Source organism: Cupressus sempervirens, chromosome 2, assembly GCF_028749045.1.
Source record: "Cupressus sempervirens isolate cs-2001-9-10 chromosome 2, ASM2874904v1, whole genome shotgun sequence".
In the NCBI taxonomy this organism is placed as follows: domain Eukaryota; kingdom Viridiplantae; phylum Streptophyta; class Pinopsida; order Cupressales; family Cupressaceae; genus Cupressus; species Cupressus sempervirens.
Genome location: NC_143119.1, coordinates 482,012,414 through 482,033,549, shown reverse-complemented (window position 1 = coordinate 482,033,549; position 21,136 = coordinate 482,012,414). Strand labels below are relative to the sequence as shown.

General features: G+C 35.8%; 1 pseudogene; it reads left to right on the top strand.

Annotated features, from left to right (window-relative positions):
• Positions 1 to 3,062: 3,062 nt before the first annotated feature.
• The window catches only part of LOC149573125 (DNA (cytosine-5)-methyltransferase DRM2-like), a 114,921-nt pseudogene continuing 96,847 nt past the window's right edge, over positions 3,063 to 21,136 (top strand).

Below are 21,136 nucleotides of genomic sequence, written 5' to 3'. Positions count from 1 at the left end.
AAAATCAAGCAGAAAGGTGCTAACCAAAAATCAAGTGTTGAATCATTCTAACGGGTGATATAGAGTAAATCTCTTAACCAAGTAGTCCTAACAAGCTATTGTAAATATCTTAATCGAGTGCTTACTTAATTGTGAGTTAAAATCATTTAGCAAGGTAAGACCTAACAATCTTTGTAAGCCTTTAATAGGTAGACCCCTCACAGGGTAGATCATAGCTTATAGTTAAAACTTTGTAGCCATAATAGGCCACACTTTACAAATGCAATAGTAAAGATGAGTGGGTGTCGTCGCCACCCTAGTTTTACCTTCTCCTTGCAGGGTTTCTAGGTAATTAAAATCTTATGTGTTATGTGTTGATTTACTTTATGTTATGGATGTGACGAATGGTTAGTTATTTCAATTTACATGCAAAGCTATGAGTTGGATGTATGGTGAATTATTTTTAAGGTTAAAGTTTTTAAGTGTTGATTCACCTCACCCTCTCAAAACTTACTTTCTCATTGGTATTTCCAACAATTGGTATCAGAGCTTTGTTCTCTATAAAGGAAAGTTTGACAGCTTTGGAGGTAAGATCTTGAAGTTGGAAGTCTACAAGTTGGGAAAGACTATTGAGAACTAGAAGATTGAAATACAACTTGCCCTACATTAACTCAAGGAGGCAAGAGATTAACTACAACATTTGTTAAAGAGAAGAAAGGAGATATCTATTCAACAAGATGGCACCAAATATCAAGAAGTAGACACTAGTGGGTTGTTTGATGATAGAAACTCAGAAGAGTTTGATACAACAATTGCAGATCTAATGGAAAAGAATAATGCCCTAAGTGAAGAATTCTGGAACCTGAAAATAGAACAAAAAGCTCAATCAATATTATTGTGTGAGACAGCTAAACTAAGTAACAAAGCTAAAGAAGACAGAGCCATGATTGAGGAAGACAAAAGACTTCTAGCTAATAGACTTGAGGAGAAGACATTAGATGTACAAAAGCTTGCAAACATGTAATTGGATACAATGAATCAACTGATGATTGCAAATCAAGAACTAAATGGAAAGACATTGAGATTACAACTTTGGAAACATAGAATACCCTACTGCAGAATGAATTGAAGGTTGAGAAGGAAAAGCTTTAAAAGCCTAGTGAAGCCATCAAGTACTTTAAAAAACTAATGGAAGCACCAAGGCCAAAGAATAACACTGTTGGTTTGGGATATTTTGCTACTAAGGAAGGAGAATCATCTAAGAGTGGTGAACAAAGGAGAAATAAAGGAAAGTACAACAAACCCACTTTTCATCAGTGTGGAAAATTGGGTTACACAACAAATGTCTACAGAAGCAACACTGGAAATCAAAATCCTAAGCAAACATTCAAGGGAAATTGTCATAAATGCAAGAAGCAAGGACATTAGGCACATGAAAGCAAGACCAATACAACCAGCACTTAGAAATTCGAAGGTTATTGTTACAACTATTAGAAATATGGACACGAGGCATATGAATGCAGATCCAAATCTAAGTGGACATCAAACAAACAAACAAAGGAACATCACAATAGAATTTCTTATGATTGAGATTACAACACAAGGTATAGTTGTTATTGTAGACACCTAAATTTGATTACACCGCTTTAGAAATCCTATTTAGTTATCTATAAAGGCATCATTAATTAAATTTCTATTTAATTAATCTTTTGCCATCCCCTAGCTGATTAATTTAATTAATCATCTATAGTTCTAATTGATAAATCAAATAACCTATTATTTATCAATTAAATCCTATTCTTCTATCTAATTCCAAAAATCTCTATTTATTAAATAAATCTATTTGATAAATAAAATTCTCAAATCTAAAAGCCCCTAACTTATCCCTAATCCTCCATTTAGCCTAATCCACCCCATCCACCCATACTAACCTAGCCTAGCCACTAACTCACCCAACCTCATTAATGTCATCCACTTGCACATCTCTAACATCCCTAATCTAATCCTAAACCAAAGCCTAATCCATCCCCTAATGTTGTCACATTCCCTAAACAAGTTTAAGACTTTCCTAAACCAAACCAAAGTCTCCCCTCAAAAATCCCAACCACCAAGTCATGAGTGCTCTTACAAACCATAAAAGACTCTTACAAGCCCACTCATGACTCTTACATCCATCTTCCACACTCTTCCCTCTTCCACACTCATTCCTCTTACATCTCTCTTACATACTCAACCCCACTCATCATGCCTTTAACCAACCCTTTACCCTACCCTCTCACACTCATCCTTCTTGTGACAAGTGTCACCTTCCCATTGGTGCTAAACAAGCACAATCCATGTGCTCCCCTTTGAGTGCATCTTAGCCCTCCTTAACCATCTCCCCATCCTTGCATCTAAGCCCTCCATCCCTCAAGCCCTTAGCCTATAAATTGAATCCCATCCCAAGCCATTTCATCAACAATCTTTGAGCTAAAGTTACCATGCTATTTTGAGAACCAAAGTCATCAATCTTAACCTTATAATGCCAAATTGAGAGCTTACAAAGCTACCAATTTTCCATTATGCATCTCCACCATTGAAGCAACCTTGAGCATCTTGAGCATACATCCACATCAAAGGACGCATCTACAAAATCAAGAAAAGCATGTAGTGTTTTCTCCTTTGAGGTTTTGCACTTCTTGTTTGTTTTCTTTGTCTAAGCATATATGTGAATTTAGTTTTGGTTTGTGAATGTTTACTTTATTGTTAATGTTCTTTGCATACTAAAATCTTGTTCTACATTTTGGCACGCCCGGTGGGACCCCGCTATGGGTCATTCCTTAATCTTTTTCAATCCATATTTTTCTTTTACAAACTAACAATCTAATGGTTTATGTTGTTTGAGTTGTTGCAAAGTGTGTTTGCTTGTTTTTGCAGGTGGAAGGACGCACTAGAGAAGAAGACATACCCTCAAAAATCCGAAAATAACCAAGAAAACAAAAAATTCTGAAAAAAACTTGCGTCTGTCGGTTCACTTCGCGCAGCGTCGTCTCCGCAATTTAGCATCTCTGCAATTTAGCATCTCTGCCTGTCGTCTCCGCAAAATGTCGTATGTGCAAACTCAACCGTCATCTCCGCCATCTCAAATGTCATCTACACAAACCCAACGATTGTCTCCGCAAGCTCAACCGTCATCTACACCTGCACAACCGTCGTCTGCGCGAGCTCAACCGCCGTCTCCGAAAGCCCAAACTGTCGTCTGCGAATTTTGGCGTCTCCGCTTGTCAAACTGTCGTCTCCGTCGCCGCAATCCGCCAACTGTCGTCTCTGACGCTGCCAGCTACTTTCTTCATCAGACTATCATCTGCATAGATCAGCGTCTGCGCATATTGGCGTCTTCGCTTGTCGTATTATTTTCTAGAATTTGTCGCCTAGTTTTTGGTTGTCTTGTCCAAGTCATTGTCTTTGCATGCTTTCAAAACTCTAACAAATGAATCTATATGTTTAAGAACACCAAAAATCACTAAAAAAAAAGAGTATAAATCAAAATTTGACTTTTTAATGGTTCCGTAGGATTTAGACCATTTTAAGCATTTTTACGCGTAAGAAAAACAACAAAAAAAGTTTAAATTTTTTTTCCATAGTTAAGCTCTCATTTTTGAAGATTTTGGGTAACTAACTAAATTGCTTTTTTTTGTCTGATTACAGGTTGGAGCACATATGGAACCACTAACCATGTTTCTTGCAGGTTCTCATGTTGATAAAAAATGAACTTGAATGTTTAACCATTTGTCTTTGAATGCATGTTGCTAAAATGAACTTGAATGGTTAAACACATTTTCCATTGAATGAATGTTGCTCAAAACACACTCTTGAATGACATGGATAAAAATCAACCTTTTATTGGAATGCATTCTTAAAACAAACAAACTCAATCTTGAATGCAAAGAATCAATGAATCAATGCAATATCTCACACTTCCAATTTGGGCTTAAAACACTCTAACACAATCTTGAATGCCTAACAATCAATGAACATTGCATGGTTTTGACACATCTCAATGACGCTCGTATTTCTTACATCGACGAATTCTCAATTTCCATTATGTTGACGACACTGTCAAGTTGGAATGAACATTGTATGCCATAATCACGAGTGTCTTCAATCATAGCTTACAAAATCTAAATCATCAATTGGAAAAGAACTCTGGTTTTTAGCCCAAGGTCATCCAAGTCTTCTCTCCCCTTGTCGTCTTTCGAGGCCATCTTGGGTGCATAAGATTAGGATCCAAAACCTTGTTTTCTCTTTTTAGGAGGCCTGCTTGGGGATTTCATCACCCCTTGGGACAACTTCAACTCCAACGTTCCAACGGAGTATAAGAATCGGGAGGTGAATTGAAAGACACCTCTCTTGGGATCAAGATTTGGTCACTCGGGCTAAGCCTCAAGGAACTTTATACCCTTGAGAAGTGAAAGAGGAGAAGTGGGTTACCACTCCTCTCGGCTGTGTGACATTTTTTTTTTTCATCTACGGATATGGGCCTCACGTACCTTGTGTATATCGAGGACTCCCTAGTTAAACCAAATTTTATCCTTGTAGAAAGCTTTCGAGGATGTTGGTATGTTTGACGTGCTTGCTCCAAAAATTTGTCTGCTTGTTTGTTCATAGCCTTTGAATAAATGTTTGCCAACTTTGGTCAAAATCTCAGAAAAGTAGGAATCTCCCAGCTCAAGGCATACTTAGCATAGTCACTGCCTCATCATAAGATCATCCAAACTCCCTTAGTTCTTTGCTTTAGAACAATCCCAAATCCAAAGTCCATCCAAATCATCCCCCAGCCACCTAGCAACCCAATCCAAAATCATACCCAAGCCTTTAAAGAGTTGTTGTCACTCTGCCAGAATTTGCTATCCAATCAATCCTACCAATCAACCAATCTCACCAAAGTTATCCCTCTGACAAAGCATTGTCTAGGGTAACCCAACTTTTGTCACTTGTATCCCTCATCACCTTGAGATAAAGGTTGGGATCCACAAGTGGTCAATCTCGTGTCATGCCCATAGGATCATTAGTCTATCCTTAAGTTGACACAATCTCCACTAATCCTGCACATAGGAAAGCAAAACTCTCACCTTTTGACAGCATACCCTTGAAAGTCTTCCATCCACACGAAAGCCAAAAATCTCCAGCCAATCCTCCTTAGGTCTGTCATACTACTTTGACTCTCCCTAGGAAATCTTTCATCAGCCAATCCAAAATCTAAGCTTAATCCAAATCCGACCATGGGCTTCCGTGTTCATCCATATGCAAGACCCCATCCCCATCAAACTCATCGTCAAAGCATGAAGTACCAATCCTATCATGATATATTTGGTCGTATTGTCCTTGCTCTTGCTACCTCCTATTCCAATAATGATGAAGATCTTGTTGACTATGAAGGGTATCTTGAGATCCTTAGAAACATTCCACCAACCATCCCCCAAAATCCAAGAGTTATTCCAAACTATCTAGTCATGCCATTTGATATCCCAGCTTCTCCTCCATCACCCAATCAACCAAGCTTCCAGTCTTTCACCCCCATCACACTAGCTATTCCTGTCAATTCACCTCCACCTTCGACACACAAGTCTCCAAGGAATCTCCCAATGGAAATACAAGAAAAATAGCCTCCAGCAGTCGATAAGCCATGTCATCCAATCCAACCATGTGAAGTAGTCAGTGATGAAGCTTCCCCATCTATAATATCACCTCCATCTTCCATAGCTATCATCCCCATACCATCCATCAAATTGCGTAAAATCCTTCCACTTCCCACAAGCATCAAAATCCCAACACCTATCAAATCCCTTCAAATCCTATCCACCTCACCTCCAAGCATTTCCCAAATCTCCCATGATGACCCTTATGCATCCATCTTCTACTCACCCATTTCCACTACTGAATCTCCCATCTATCCATCCACTGCCTTTGAAGAATCCATCCCTTCACCTCCTATCACACCATCCACTCCAATCCAATCCTATCAAGATCCTGCCCAAAAGCATGTTGACATCCCCAAAGCATAAACGAAGATATCATCATACCATGTCTTCCATCCATAGTGCAGTCACCATCCCCTCCATCTCCAAAACCTCAAGCCATGCCTCCTCTACTACAGGATATCTTTTCATCCCATCAGCTAAATCAAGAGCCTATCCTACCATCTCCTCTGCTCCATGCTTCCATCTTACCACCTATCCAAGCTATTCCACCATCTAAAATCTACCCTCTTGGTTCACTTACATTCATCCATGGTGGCCTCCTCTCAGCAGAAGAATTAAGAACAGTATCTCCCCATTGCAGTACATCTAATAAAGCATTTCCACCATTTTTCACAAGCAGAAAGTATCCTCAGCTAGTTCAAATGCTCAATCGATGGCATTATCAAGGTCAAGGTTTAGGACCACAAGAGCAAGGAATCATAAAGCCTATTATTGCACAAAAGAATCCAGGATTTCATGGTCTTGGATATGTATCCAAAGGCTCACCATCTAAAGGTGTTGGTACACCACACCCCCAAAACAAGCCTATCTCCAAACCCACCATGCCAGCCTCCCATCACTCTTTCAAGAAATCTTATGTCATCCCCCCTCCACCATCTTTGCAACCCAAAACAACCTACCATATCCCCCCTTCATCCGCTAAATCCATTTTGGGTCCCTATGTCCCAAAATCTACCATCCTCCATCCTCCTATCAGCCATCATTCAAATCCTATTCCCTCCATTCCTATGCAAGATCAACAAAGGCACATATCAGGGCACATCATCCATCACCATCCCCCTACATGCTCTCCCATATCCTCTCCATCTCACAAAGCTTCTCCTAACCATCTTCCCAAAGATTACCACAGCAATGTAAATGCCAACTTCAAAATGCATAAAGCTAAAAATCCACATCATAGGCAATCATATGTCCATTCTAAAAGACATACTCCAAAAAGGCAAAATCCAATCAAAGAGTGCAAAACAATGCAAAAGCCTATGAAAAGGAAATCCAAAACCATGTGGATCCCAAAGAAAAAAATTGAAACCCAATGCATAATGGCACCCACCATTGCTAATCCTCCATCCAGTGACTCATGTCCCCCATCTCCTAACTCCATCTTGGGTGCCTATATCCCTAAGCGCGCTGCCACAAATCCTCCATCAAGCCCACATCTACCATCTATCCCCCATATGCTCTTTTCACACCTATCCCAACATGTGCCAATGTTGATCCTGCAACCATCCCCGTCTCATGCTCCTTTCTAGCCTTTTCATCCCTCCATCTTCTACCATCAATCCCATCTAATCCAATCTATTGCATAAATCACACATCCGGTGTACTAACAACTAGCAACAAAATTGAACATTCCAATAGCTAGTGAAAAATCCCAAGGAAAAAGCCAAAAATAGCTGAAGAAAGCCAAAATCATTCCAGCTAAGTCCAAAGTCAAAAAGTCAAAAAAAAAAAGAAAAAGCATCCACTGGTGAAAACTTGGCAATTCAAGCGCCTTGGACAAGTACCATGATGAAAACTTGGCAAACAAGCGTCATACGTAATCCTGCCATCCCCATCTTAGCCTATCACCCTCATGCTTTTGGTCATCTCTTGACATCCAACTCCATCTTCCAATCTATCCACCTATCCTCCACCCTCCAACTTCCATCTCACACCATCCACTTATCTCCTGCAGCTTCAACCAACCATCATAGCTATCATCCATCTCCCTAGCATCTTTAGCTTTTCCATCCTAGCTTCAATCCTATCACATCCATTGTAAGACCTCCTTCCACATGTCATCTTCTGACTAGGGGCACTATATTCCTTGGAGATCTTGTCTTGTCCATCCTCCCTTTTCATTGGTATCTAGCTCTAGGCTATCCTCATGCAAACCCAATGTCATCTCTTTATATCCATCATAATCCTGGCTATCTACCATCCTATCTAGCCATCTCATCCTACTCCTCTAGCTATCCTTGGTCACAAAATCTTCCATCATCATTGAGATGCATCCTCCCCAAATCCATATCTTCTGCTATTACCCCATCATTAGCTTTCTCCCTTCCATCCCGCTATCCTATCATCTTGAGCTTTTGCCTGCTTGTAAATATCTTGGTCAGCTTCAGCTTGTAAATATCTTGGTCCATCAGCTTGTACATCTTTTTTAGCTTAGTACCATTGTATCTATCCAGCTTTTGTTTCAATTCCTCCTTGATCAGCATCTTGCACACATCGCACATCTTGGTTAGCTATTCCAATGCATCCTTTAGCTAGATTTCCTGTCACCAAAGTGTTGTCCTTCTTAGTTTAGCTTTCCAGATGCATCACTCATCCAAATCCACTAGCTTAGGTGCTCTCTGATAGATCCTTGTAGGATATAGCTTTCCTCATGTCTGATCTTGGTCCGTTAGTACCTCATCCTACCCATCTTGTTGGCAAATAGTTCTCTTTTGGATTTTTACTTTCTTTTGATTTGGGATCTTCCCTTTTGGGTCTTGAAATATCTTTTCCAAGCAATCTCCGCGTTCGCTCCTCAAGGTTGCCACGATCTTTCATATCATGGTATGCTACGAATGGGGAAATCAGAGCGTAAGGTCTTGATCAGGTCTTTTGCTTGTTTTCTTTTTCTACTTGTGGTTTACCTAGTGTCGTTTCCACGCTGCTTCCTCTGGGATTCATGTGTGATACTGGGGCAATCCTTGCATGTTTGTTTCGAGTCAGTTCGTCAGTCCTTTGGATGGTTGGTGAAAAGGCCTTGATGTTCTTGGTAACCTTGGCAATTAACCAACAGTCCTATAGCAAATCTAGTGCTCAACTACATGGTGGTACTTCTCTTTGAAGTATCCCCCCACTCAAAAAGCTTCAATGGATTCCCTTCATCTCCATTATCCCCCATCCATATCCTGCATCTCTCGCTCCTACCCCAACTTATGCATCAGTATCTCTTTGAATCACTCCTCACGCTTAGCTTTAGGGATCCACAATCCTAGTCTTAGGGATCCACCAATCAAATCAATCCACCAAGCCTCATCTTTCGAGATCCACAATCCTAGTCCTAGGGATCTCCGAAATCCATCTTCCGCCAATCTGACTCTTTGAAATCCTGTTGCACCAGCTTTTATCATCCCATCATCCATCTCCCTACCATGGATTCCTTTTATGGCGCTCCACTCCTCCATCCCCCCCCAATCCTGGAAAGTCTTAAGCTTGCTTTACTCTTGTGCATCTGATTCTCCTTTATCATTCTCCCGTAGTGAGAGTTTGAGCAAATTCAGTCCCCTCTCTTTGCCAACCTGTGTCTTGGCTCATCTCAATTTCTTGTTCTTTTCAAGAAGTCATCGAGCCTCATTTCTCCCCATGCTGCCTTCTTGAGGGGGTATCATCTAAGTCTTGTCTCTCCTCTTCTTATTTGAGACTGGGGCAACCTTGTTGCTAAAACATCTTCCTCGTGTCATCTTCATTCGAACTTCTTTGAAATAGTGTTGACTCAACACTATGTCAAAGAGGGGCAAAATGTAGACACCTAAATTTGATTACACCACTTTAGTAATCCTATTTAGTTATCTCTAAAGGCATTAATTAATCATCTATGTTCCTAATTGATAAATCAAATAACCTATTATTTATCAATTAAATCCTATTCTTCTATCTAATTCCAAAAATCTTCATTTATTAAATAAATCTATTTGATAAATAAAATCCTCAAATCTAAAAGCCTCTAACTTATCCCTAATCCTCCATTTAGCCTAATCCACCCCATCCACCCATTAGATATGCTAGTCATAGTCAAGCTCACTATGTTAGTCAAGCATGTTGAAAGACCTAAGATAGCTAAGTTTACAGCCGTATAAGCATTGAGCAATTAATGTCAAATTTGAAGGGTTATATAGTCAATTTTCAACTCATTTGCACCTACAAACTTTGAAGAGCATGAAGACAATTAACAAAAGGAGAATCAAGTGTTTGTGAACCAGATTCTATTACAACTCAAAATCATTCATCAGAATTGAGAGGTATTTAACTTGTGCCAAGTTACACTATTTCATATTTCACAAACCCTAGAGAATGAATATGGCCTAGATAGTTCTTCAATAGTAGTTAGGAAAGAGGGGAAGGAAGTTTTCAACATTTAGTTAATTAGCAATGATGTGAGACAACCCCCATTCCATGCAATTCATGAGATCATGTATAAGGGAGATTTTTCTAGTGCATTATCCAAGATACCACTAAAGATCTTATGATTCAGGATGTTTGATGCTACTACACTGGCAATATTGGAGAAGTTGGAGACATGAAAATTAGGGAAACCTACCAAAAATTGTGTAATAATGGTGTTTTGAGGGGAGAAAATAAGATCCTCGAGTGAAAAGGGTTGATGTGTGCCCTAGACTTTCCTCAAGATTTCAAAATCGAATGGATTAAGATTGTATTAAGCCATATACATGATAATTAGATTTGGTTAGAGAATGGAACAATCAAAATTTCAAAGAGGATTGTTCACAAAGTATTAGGGTACCCTACCCTAGATAGACCAAAAAGTATGAGAAGTGATGTGAAGGAAGTTATTGAAAAGAACAATGGAGTTGTGTGGAACAAAAGAGGGATGTTAATTGATACAATTTTAGGTCCCTTGGTAGTGTTTACAGTCAGAATTATTGCTCACAAATTCTTTCAGTCAAGCCGACTAAATAGTGTTTCATGCATGGCAGTTGACCTAGGCTACAAGATTGTAAAATGTGATCATTCTTATGACCTAGCTAAGTTGTAGCTTCAAAAACTCTCAGAGAATTTGGAAGCCATCAGGAAGGCCAAAAGTGCATCATGTAAGTTTGGCACATTATTGTTTGCATATTCTCTTATGTGCATAATATTTTTCCCACTTCTGATAAAGTTGTTTAGAAGACAAACAAATTAGTTACCCAGTAGATAACAAATTTTATTGAACAATTAGGACATCATTTTGATTTTGTTATGACAAGCTATTTTGATGATTTCAAGAAATCAATGAAACAAAGGTTAAAAATACTTTATCCCTAGTAGAACAACACTACAATGATATTTTTTCTTCTTCTAGTGGATGCCAACTACACATATGTGAAAGAAAAAATTCCCAGGGTTAGATAGCTAAGACCCTTGCCATATGAAAGAAATGTAGATGAGGCTTCAACAACCATTACCGCATTATTGGCAGAGGAGATTGACAAGGATGCTACATCCTTTAGCAATTATGAGGAGGCAAAGTCTAGAATAACTATTAACTTGCAGACTACCTCTATCGTAAGGAAAAAGAATAAGATTGTAAAGAAATTGAAAGAGAAGTTTGGAAACATTGCAGAAGAAGGAGATAAAGAGGAAGAAGAAGAAGAAAAACAAGGTCAAGGACCTCTAGAACTTACTCAAGGTTTGGGTGAAGATGAAAATGTTGATGCAAAAGGTGTTGAGGAAGGAGAAGTTGAGGAAGCACAAAGAAAAGAAATAGGCAGTGGAGAAACCAAAGAAGATTGTGAAGCAATCACAATAAAATCTAGTTGTACCTTTAACAAGGTCAAGCACAAGGGTATCCATTGTATAGGCAACAAAAGTTACTAAGTACAAAGGGAAGAGAGCATGTGCCATAGTAGAGACAATCCAACCTACTAAGAAGTCAAGGAGGAAGTACAAGCCTCAAGTGGATTTAGATGAGGAGAAGAAAAAGTCTAACAACTGGAATCAATTCAAAGTTGTAAGCCACAACCCTTTATCTGATATAGATAATCTATGTGAAAATGTTAAAACAAATGCAGATTTATCAATTTTTTCACATATAGATTTTGATAAGCTAGGGAGTGTGGATAAAAATGATGTAGAAGAGAACATATATGACATGATGGTAACATTTAAGTCCACTCCTCTAGAGATTGCCAACTCCATACCAAAGAGCTTGTATGATAGAGTTGAGAAAAGGTGGAAATTTAGTTTAACCACTAAGAGACAAATTAGAGAGGCTACATTAGCCCAAGTTATTATTGCTTTGGACAACTTGATGATTGTAGAAAAAATGGAGAAGCACACAAGGAAGTTTGCTCCTAAATACAGAGCGTTTCAAATATTGAAGAAACAAGTAGAAGACGTGGTAACCAAGAGCACATTGATTTAGAAATCTATTTATGGGTTATCCACAAAAGTTATAACTAAGAAAGGAGAGCAATAAGAGGGAGATACAACAAGAGATGTTTTAGAAAAGGAAGGTATTGTGGAGGAGACAGAAGAAACAGTTGAGGAAGAACAACATGATGCAAAATATGTTCAAGTGTCGAGTGCCAATCCTCCACATGCAGACCAAGAGAGTCAAGAGGACTCATTTATTATCAAGGATGTTCATGATAATACATATTAGAATGTTAATCCTTTGATTGATGATGATCTGAAGAAGCTACAAAAATACTCTACCAATGTAGCTATTCCATGCATTAACCAAGTATTGGTGAGAGTAGATGAAATAAAGAAGGCAAAAGATGCATCTACAGGTGAGAACCAACAAGCTACACCAAATGTGCCTCAATTATCTATAGAGGTGAAGGAGAAAGAGACACGGGATCTACATAAAGATCAACATGTAAAAATGGAACAACAAGATGATACCACAAAGACACCATCTATTATGTCTACCATAGTCATTTAGATGAAAGAGGTAGAGACGCAACCAACAGCTACATCATTGTCGAGCCTAAATAGTTTAGTTTTACCAGCTATAGTGATCATTGACAAGGATGGTACTGAAGTAAACAAGGGTAAGGAAACTAGTTGTATACCCATTCCACCATCATAGGGTGAAGTAAAGATAGAGGGAGCAAAGAATGAAGAGAAAAAGTTAACTGTTGTAACTAAGGAGAAAATTGCTATACAAACACTGGTTACTTTACCAACTCCTACATCTCCTCTCAACAATCAAACTCTTTAGAGGTTGAGTACACATGACACCCCATTGAAAATATCAAGGTCGAGTCCTAGCACGCTGAAGAGTTTTGATGCTACATCATTTAAGGATGTTAGCTTAGATGAGGTGATTGAATTACCCAAGTTTGATATATCAACAATCACTCTTGATGAAATGAATATTCTCCAGGACACTCTACAATAAAATAAAAGGCAAGAAATTCTAAGAAGGGAGCACAAGCAGAAGTAAGTGTTACATGAAATCAAAGTTATATTCATTGATGCTTTTAGCCTCCCAGATTCAACTGCAGAAAATCCTATTATAGAGAAACTTGTCAACATTATGGACAAGATTAAGGATGAAGACCTAGACACAAATGTAAAACTATTAGAATGGTCTAAAAGGAAGTTTTATACAAAAGTTTTGGAAAAGATATCTATTGCCATTGCACTTAGACAGGTTGATCTAACAACCAAGATGGAAAATGTAAAGAAGGTGTTAGAGAACATTTTCTCTCTATACACTAAGTTGTGCAACATTGATATATTCACCATGGAAACCCAACAGGCTATTGACCAGCTGCAAGAGATTTGCAACTCACAGGTACCACATTGAAACAATCTCCAAGTAATAGTCAATTACATTTTCAGTGATTACTGACCACTCATATTAGGCTTACCAAGTTGCAAGAAAAGGATGCCAATATTAGCTCTACTTTGATCAGTATCCTGTCCATGTTAACACCCCACATGGAAGTATTGCACAAGGAACTAGCCTATGTAGAAACATTGATGAAGAAAGATTCCCATCTTTCTACACATGAAGGCTTAGTTAACCTGGCTGCTAATCTTGAATTATAGATTCATTCACTTGATGTAGCAAGTGACAATTGGGATGCAACTTTGAAGATAATTTTGAATCAGACAAGCCATTTTTACACAAACACACTGTAAGTGTACCACCCACATGACATAATGTCAAAATTGGGGATTATACAATTTAAAAGAATTTTTTTGTCAATGAAGATATCTACTCAGAAGGAGTCAAAGAATAAAAATGAAGCATTTACTTAGGGGGGTAAAACACAAAGGTAATTTCAGCAATTTTGCAAATTTTGAAATTTTGAAGATTTTGTATAGAAGTTGAGCAGAGAAGAGATATTGTTTGACTTATGCATAAAGAAACATGTATGCCATTACAAAGTGTTTTTGCCACTCATGTCAAACGGGAAGATTTTTAATCTCATTTTGGTTTTGACATTATAGTGACAAAACACTTAGTTATTATTTAGCAATCAATGTCATCCGAGTGATCAAAGCATGATGAGCATAAGTTTCTAGATAGTATATGCCATGTAATATGATTAACCAATGTGGAGCACTAGTATGTGTTGTAAAGATAGTATCTGTCAAGTCAGTCTAGTGTTAAGCAGTCTATACATGCTGAGTGATTCAAGTGTCGAGCAACAGTTAGTGTTGAGTTCTATAGGAGCCAGATAACAACATTCAGAGCACTCTGAAGGCTGAGCATCATAACCTATTGATGTCGAGTGAACAATGAATGACATAAATGTTTGTTATGGTACAAACTTCTATCTAAACAATTTTTGGTTGACATAATCATGAATTTACAATTATAAGAGGTAAGTATGGAGTCATATTATGAATGTCTATGCAATGTATGTAACCAATTAGATTAAGGGAAGCATTAGGCAACACTAAGGAGCAACCACAACGGTTGATTCTAACTTAATTCATCTTCACCAATGTTTATTTAAGGAAGGTAAACCCTAAGAAGTTTATCAATGCACAAGGAGACAAATTCTAAGAGTTGAGAAGGCAGTCATGGTGGTTATGATGGCTATGACAGAGTTATGCAAAGCATAATTAGTCTAAGAGGAACATAGAAAAGTAGTGAGAGGTCTAGAAAGGATAAATCTGGTTATAAGGATCAAGAATCAACTAGAAAATAAGAGATCTAACATCAAGCATAAAGGTGCTAACCGAAGATCAAGTGTTGAACCATTCTAATAGGTGATACAAAGTATATCTCTTAAATGAGTAGTCCTAATGGGCTATTGTAAATCTCTTAATCGAGTGCTTACTTAATTGTGAGTTAAAATCCTCTAGCAAGGTGAGACCTAATAGTCTTTGTAAGACTTTAATAGGGTAGACCCCTCACAGGGTAGATCATAGTTTATGGTCAAAACTTTGTAGCCATAATAAGCCACACTCTACAACTGTAGTAGTGAGGATTTGTGGGTGTCATCCCCACCCCAGTTTTACATTCTCCTTGGAGGATTTTTAGGTAATCAAAATCTTATGCATTATGTGTTGATTTACTTTATGCTATGGATGTGATGAATGGTTAGTTATTATAGTTTATAACATGCAATGGATGTACGGTGAATTATTTTTAAGGTTAAAGTTTTTAAGTGTTGATTCACCCCCTCACACCCCCTCCCTCCTCTTAGAACTTACTTTCCCATTGGTATTTGCAACATTTAGGGGTTTGGAGGTGTATTTATCTTGCAAGTCAAGGCTTCTATCTGGAGCAATTTTTTGTTGTTTTTTCATTTATTTTAAGGGCAACTAGTTAGTGTGGGGCTATAGTTCTTGGATTGAGGGTTTGTGGTTGTTGAAGCTTTGAGGTTCAAAGTAAGGGATTTATCCATGGTGTTTTTGTGTTAGGTGTCAATTAGGATGTATGGGTATTGTGCTTCTCCAAGTTTGGTGATTATTGGTGTTGTGTCATAGGTTGAACATTCTTCAAGTGTGCATGCAAGGTATTCAGGCTTGTTTTATGTGGGAAAGGGCCCTAGACTTATAAATCATAATATGGTTGTTTGTTGAGGAGCCAAGATTGTTTGATTTTGGTCATTTTTATAGATCTAGCTATGGAATATGTCTCTTATTTGAGAAACCAAACTCTAATTTGTAAATGTCATATAATTCATGTAGTGCCTCCCATGTTTGCATTATGTTCCTTGGTTATTTTGATCCGAGATATACTTTGATGGATTTTTTATGTTTATTTACATATTCATATGCTTTGATGATTGCACATCATTTTGATTGCCAATATCATAACTACAATATGTTAAATGTGTTACTATTCAGTTTTATCATATCTACATGATGATGCTACTGATGTCACATGATGGCTAGTTCATTTTGTATGTAAACATGGATTATGATTGCTAAGTTATCAGATGGATATTACTAGATTCAGTATTGGTGTGTTTTATGTTGTGGATATGTGTCTTTTACCTTCAATAAATATACCCTCAATGATGAAAATGGATTATTTAAATGATTCAAACTAAATGCTTTATTATATGATTCTATGATGTCATGTTTAATGCACTAGCATTATGTGTGGATTGCCTATTGATGTCAGTACAAAGTGGGAACAAAGCCATATTCACTTGTTTGCAAGATCTACATGGTTTCATGTTCTCCTTGGCATGATTATGCATCTTTGTGTGCTTCAACTATTATATATTGAGCATATGCATTTGATGTTTTCTTATTTCTTGAAAAGGTACCAGGTACATTCATCCTCAGTTTAGGATTTGACTATGTACTTGGATCCTCGATAGTGGCACTACGAGAAAGTGATTTTAACAATTCATGTTGAGACAATATCATCCCTATATGGGTGATGTATTCATCTATTCTTTATAATTAATCCTTTAATAATTGGAAAACATGGATTGTGATGCATTATGTGATTAGACCCATGAGTGTTTTTGTGCATTTAGGATTATGCAATTATCGTAGTAAATGTTATTGAAATATTGATTTAATTGATTTGGGAGAATTATATAATTATATAATTTATTATAATTACTGGATAATTTTTCATAGTTGAATTCCAATTACTTAAAACTGACTAACTTATTTGCGAAAAAGGGGGTCAATTGTTTTATTAAATTATTTAATAACCTAATCTCTAAGTCACTTTTATAAAAGTGCTTATATTAGCAAAAGGGAATTTAAATTTTCATTTTTTACACTTGCAATTTCATATTTTGGAGAAAATTTCTTCAAACCCTCTTTGGGCATTTTAGTTAAATTTCTCATTGGGGGAGTTTAGCTTCTCAGATCATCACAAAGTTGGTCTTATTGGATTAATAGCGGGGATCTCCTTCTTGTCAAGTGTTTCGTCACATTCAGTGGATTATTTAATTTGTGGTTGCTATCCCTAGATTTGAGAATTTGGTGTGATGGAGGGCTTTCTTGATTCTTTGGTTTAAGTTTGTTTTACTTCCCATTTTTTATTGCCAGTTTCTTGGAGGTTGAAAACTAGTATTCCCCTCTGTTGTCATGTGTTAATTCAACCTGGTTGAATGAAAATGAATATTGTATAAAATTTTAATACATGATTAATAGCATACACATTGTATGGTTAATCTACATAGATGGAGATTATGCGTTGGTAAGTAGTGAACACTTGGGGATCTTTGGTTGTTTGGTTTATGTTTTCCATTGCAATCTTTTTATTGTTGTTGCATGTTTTATGTTCATATTAATTAAAAAAAAATGCTAGTCTATGTTTATCCTTATATCAAAGGATCTCCCAGTGGGGAATTACAATTCATGTTTCTCTATATATTGAAGTCATGGATCCATTATTCTTGGAAGGTTTAGGATGACTTGGAGATTATGTAGGCTACAAGTGGTTATTTCATAGTTTTTTTCTTAGTATGGTGGATAGGAATTAGGTTTTTGAGGAGGGCCTTACTTTCACAATCATGATGATTTATTCATTAAACCTTAGTATGTGGGTTTCAATTTGATTAAAGTAATATCGTTGTGATTATTTGTCTAGGTTTGTCTCCCATGACCTCTGATGGAGTTTTGGATAGGGGATATTTTGTGAGGGATTATTTCTCAAATTGGGAAGTAAGCTATAGTAGCTCAACAAACCCTTGTTACAAAAGTTTACTACATTTTGTCATATTTGTTTGGAGATTGATATGGATTGTCCCTTAACATATCCTTTAGATATTTTTCTAGGATATTTATCTCGGGTTCAACATAGATTATGAGACTCTTCTTTTTTGGTGTCAATTTTTTAATGAGTATGAACACCTTTTAAGGAAATGTCCAATTGTAAAAACAACCGCTAGGGTTAATTGTAGACACCTACAACTGGCCAATTGTTTGAACATGAAATTTTCACTAATATTCATCCTAAATTGTTGCATTATTATTTAATTAGTTTGTATCATTCTACTATATTTTCTATTAAAAATCACCATTTCTCCCTTATTTCATAATTAAGTGATTTTAATTAATTATGCAAATTATTGAACATCTAAATCAATATTTCATTTTTGATCATCTATATTATGATTAAATAATTATACACTATTCAATTATAGCTTGTCTCATTATAATTAATTAAATAATCATATTTAATTTTTTCTGATAATGGGCCAAAGACAAGATCAATTGTTGTTATTGTTTGTTGACATGAATTATTATTGTCTATTAAGCTCAAGTGGACTTGAAACCAAGATTTTGGAAATGAGAGGCTTACAACTTACCATTGTGTTGTAGGTTGTTGCCTTAAACAATAATATTTAATTATTATTGCATTTATATAATAATTAAATCAATTTCCATCTCATGATTAAATAAATAAATAATTATTTAATTAAATATTCATGTTTCATAAATAAATGAGCAATTATTTAACTATTTCTCTCACATGTACAAATAAATAACTTCTTTTATTTATCTAATCACATTTATTGTTCTAAAGCTAAACTTGACTAACTTTTTGTTCACTTATCAATTTACAATTTTTATCTACACAATCAACCTCATAAATTCCTCTATCATCTTCTATTCAACTAATTATTCCAATTAGTTATATATTCTTCTTAAGTATGCATCCTTTAATTAATTCTACTTAGATCTCCAATAAATTCCAATTCATTCAATTAAAAGAATCATCAACTTGGTTAACTCAACATTGAATCTTAGTTGAACTTGCATTCACTTTGAGTTTAACTCTTCAATTATATTAAATCAATCCGAGTTAACTCTATAATCACATAGTCATTATTAAAACCCCTAAAATTCTCATAACTAAAAAGTTGATTCTCTAATTTTGGTAGCCACAATTACTTTTTGAATTATCATGTTGCATATTTTGAGCTTAATACTAAGAGTTCACATTTCATTGAGAAGGAAAACAATGATGGAGGATATTTCAGTTCAAGCATATTCCTGTGCTTTGAATTGCTTTAATTATTATGAAATTAATTGTGCTTGTTGTCTTGTTTGCTTCCTCCTTTGATATTGGGAATACTAACCACTTTAATGATCTCTTTGTGGTTGATATAGGAATGGTATTGCAAGTTTTTACATATCCTGTGATACCTAATTATAACCTATGAACCCGACATGAAGCACCAAACTTCATATTCACTATTTTATTTTTCATTTTTGGAGTCTGAGATAGATCAATGCACTTGATGTGTCATATTTCCACACTTAAAATATTACATAGATGAACATACATATTGAAATTGTTGCACTTGTAGGAACCAATCAACATACATGGATTAATAACAAAGTACGCCCACACATCAAATGACACACTGCTTTTTTATTTGTCACGGTTCAATATTCTCTAATTTCATCAATCATGCTATTATCTATCACTATTTTTGTATTTTTAATTTTGATTGCTAATAATTTATCAAAGATTATTACTTACTGGAATAATGTCCTTATTTATTTTTTGATCAAAATACTAATATTTATTTTCCTAGCTTCTCTAATTTTTTTGTAGGTAAATATAACTGATCAAAAGTGACATATTAAAGTGATACACTTTCTTTCCATGATCACCACAAATACTTTTCTAGAATGACACCCTCACTATATAAAGTCACCACAGATGCAAACATATAGAGTCATAGGTACAACGTTACAATGGTGAACTTGATCAGTTATAAATAACACACAACTTTATGTCTTTATTCTCTTTTGTATAAGATTATCATTCTTTATTGTAATCTCACACATTTTTTGTTTTGTTAATAAATATATAGTGGGCTTCCTAAGCATAAGAAACTTAAAATCCAAAAAACTATAACACAACAAAATAGAGAAAGATAAATAAAATAGCATAGACAAGCAACTCACAAATTTACAATTTGATCATTTAGAAGTGAAATTCGGATACAATAAACTCTTGAATGCATATGTGGACAAGGAAAATATGTTGGTAGATAATTATTGTAATATTATTGTTAATTTGAGTGCTCGTTGGTCTTATCAAAACTAGTTACTCAATTTTTTACACTTATTTTTTCTCTTTAGTGTGTCATATAGTTTTTCCTCTAATCTAAGATAAATTCATCTTTCTTTTTTATGCTTTAAAATGAACAGTGCATGCTCTCACATCACAATCTACATTATGTTTTGGTTCTTAAAATGGATGTGTGGTTAAAAAATTAAAAAGGCAAATAATATTTGAGAGTGGTGCTCTAAAATTGAACAATACAATTAACATCTCATTTTGGCTTAAAATTGAACCCGTGCATTTGTATGGATGGTATAGATCAACTAACATTTTGATTTATTAGACTCTAAGAAACCTTTGGTCTTATCTCATCTCTCTTGAGTTGATACTAGTCTAAATTGGGTGAAGTATCCCTAAGAAGGCAACATGGTCATCTAGGATCTTAAGTGACTCACATACATACAAACCAATTGGGGAGACTCAATAGATATAGCTACTATCTTGTCATTTAGATATCACTTGATTTACCTTTTGAATCATTGTCTTATTATAGTGTAAGGGGAGGGAAGAATATCCCTCTTAGATTCCCACCATATTTTTCCTAGAGTACTATATTGCAAAAGAGATATTTCTTAACACTGTGATAATATTTGGAAAAATGTAAAAACACAAGCATCTTCAAGAGGGATTTTAAGCTCTAGTTGTGTGACACAATTGATCCAAGTAGCAGACCTATAATATTCCAATTGAATTCATTGACCTTAGATTATACTTTTGTATATTAATTTCATTGTGATTAAACTTATGAAAATTTACAACTTGAATTTTTTTTGAACTTACATTGATTGTTTCTTTTTTATTTAGTCTTGCACATATACTAATTATGTTCTTGTTGGTTTTAAAGATTATAAACATCATCCTAAAACTATTTTTCCTTTAAATATAAAATAGAATCAACATTGTACTATAATTT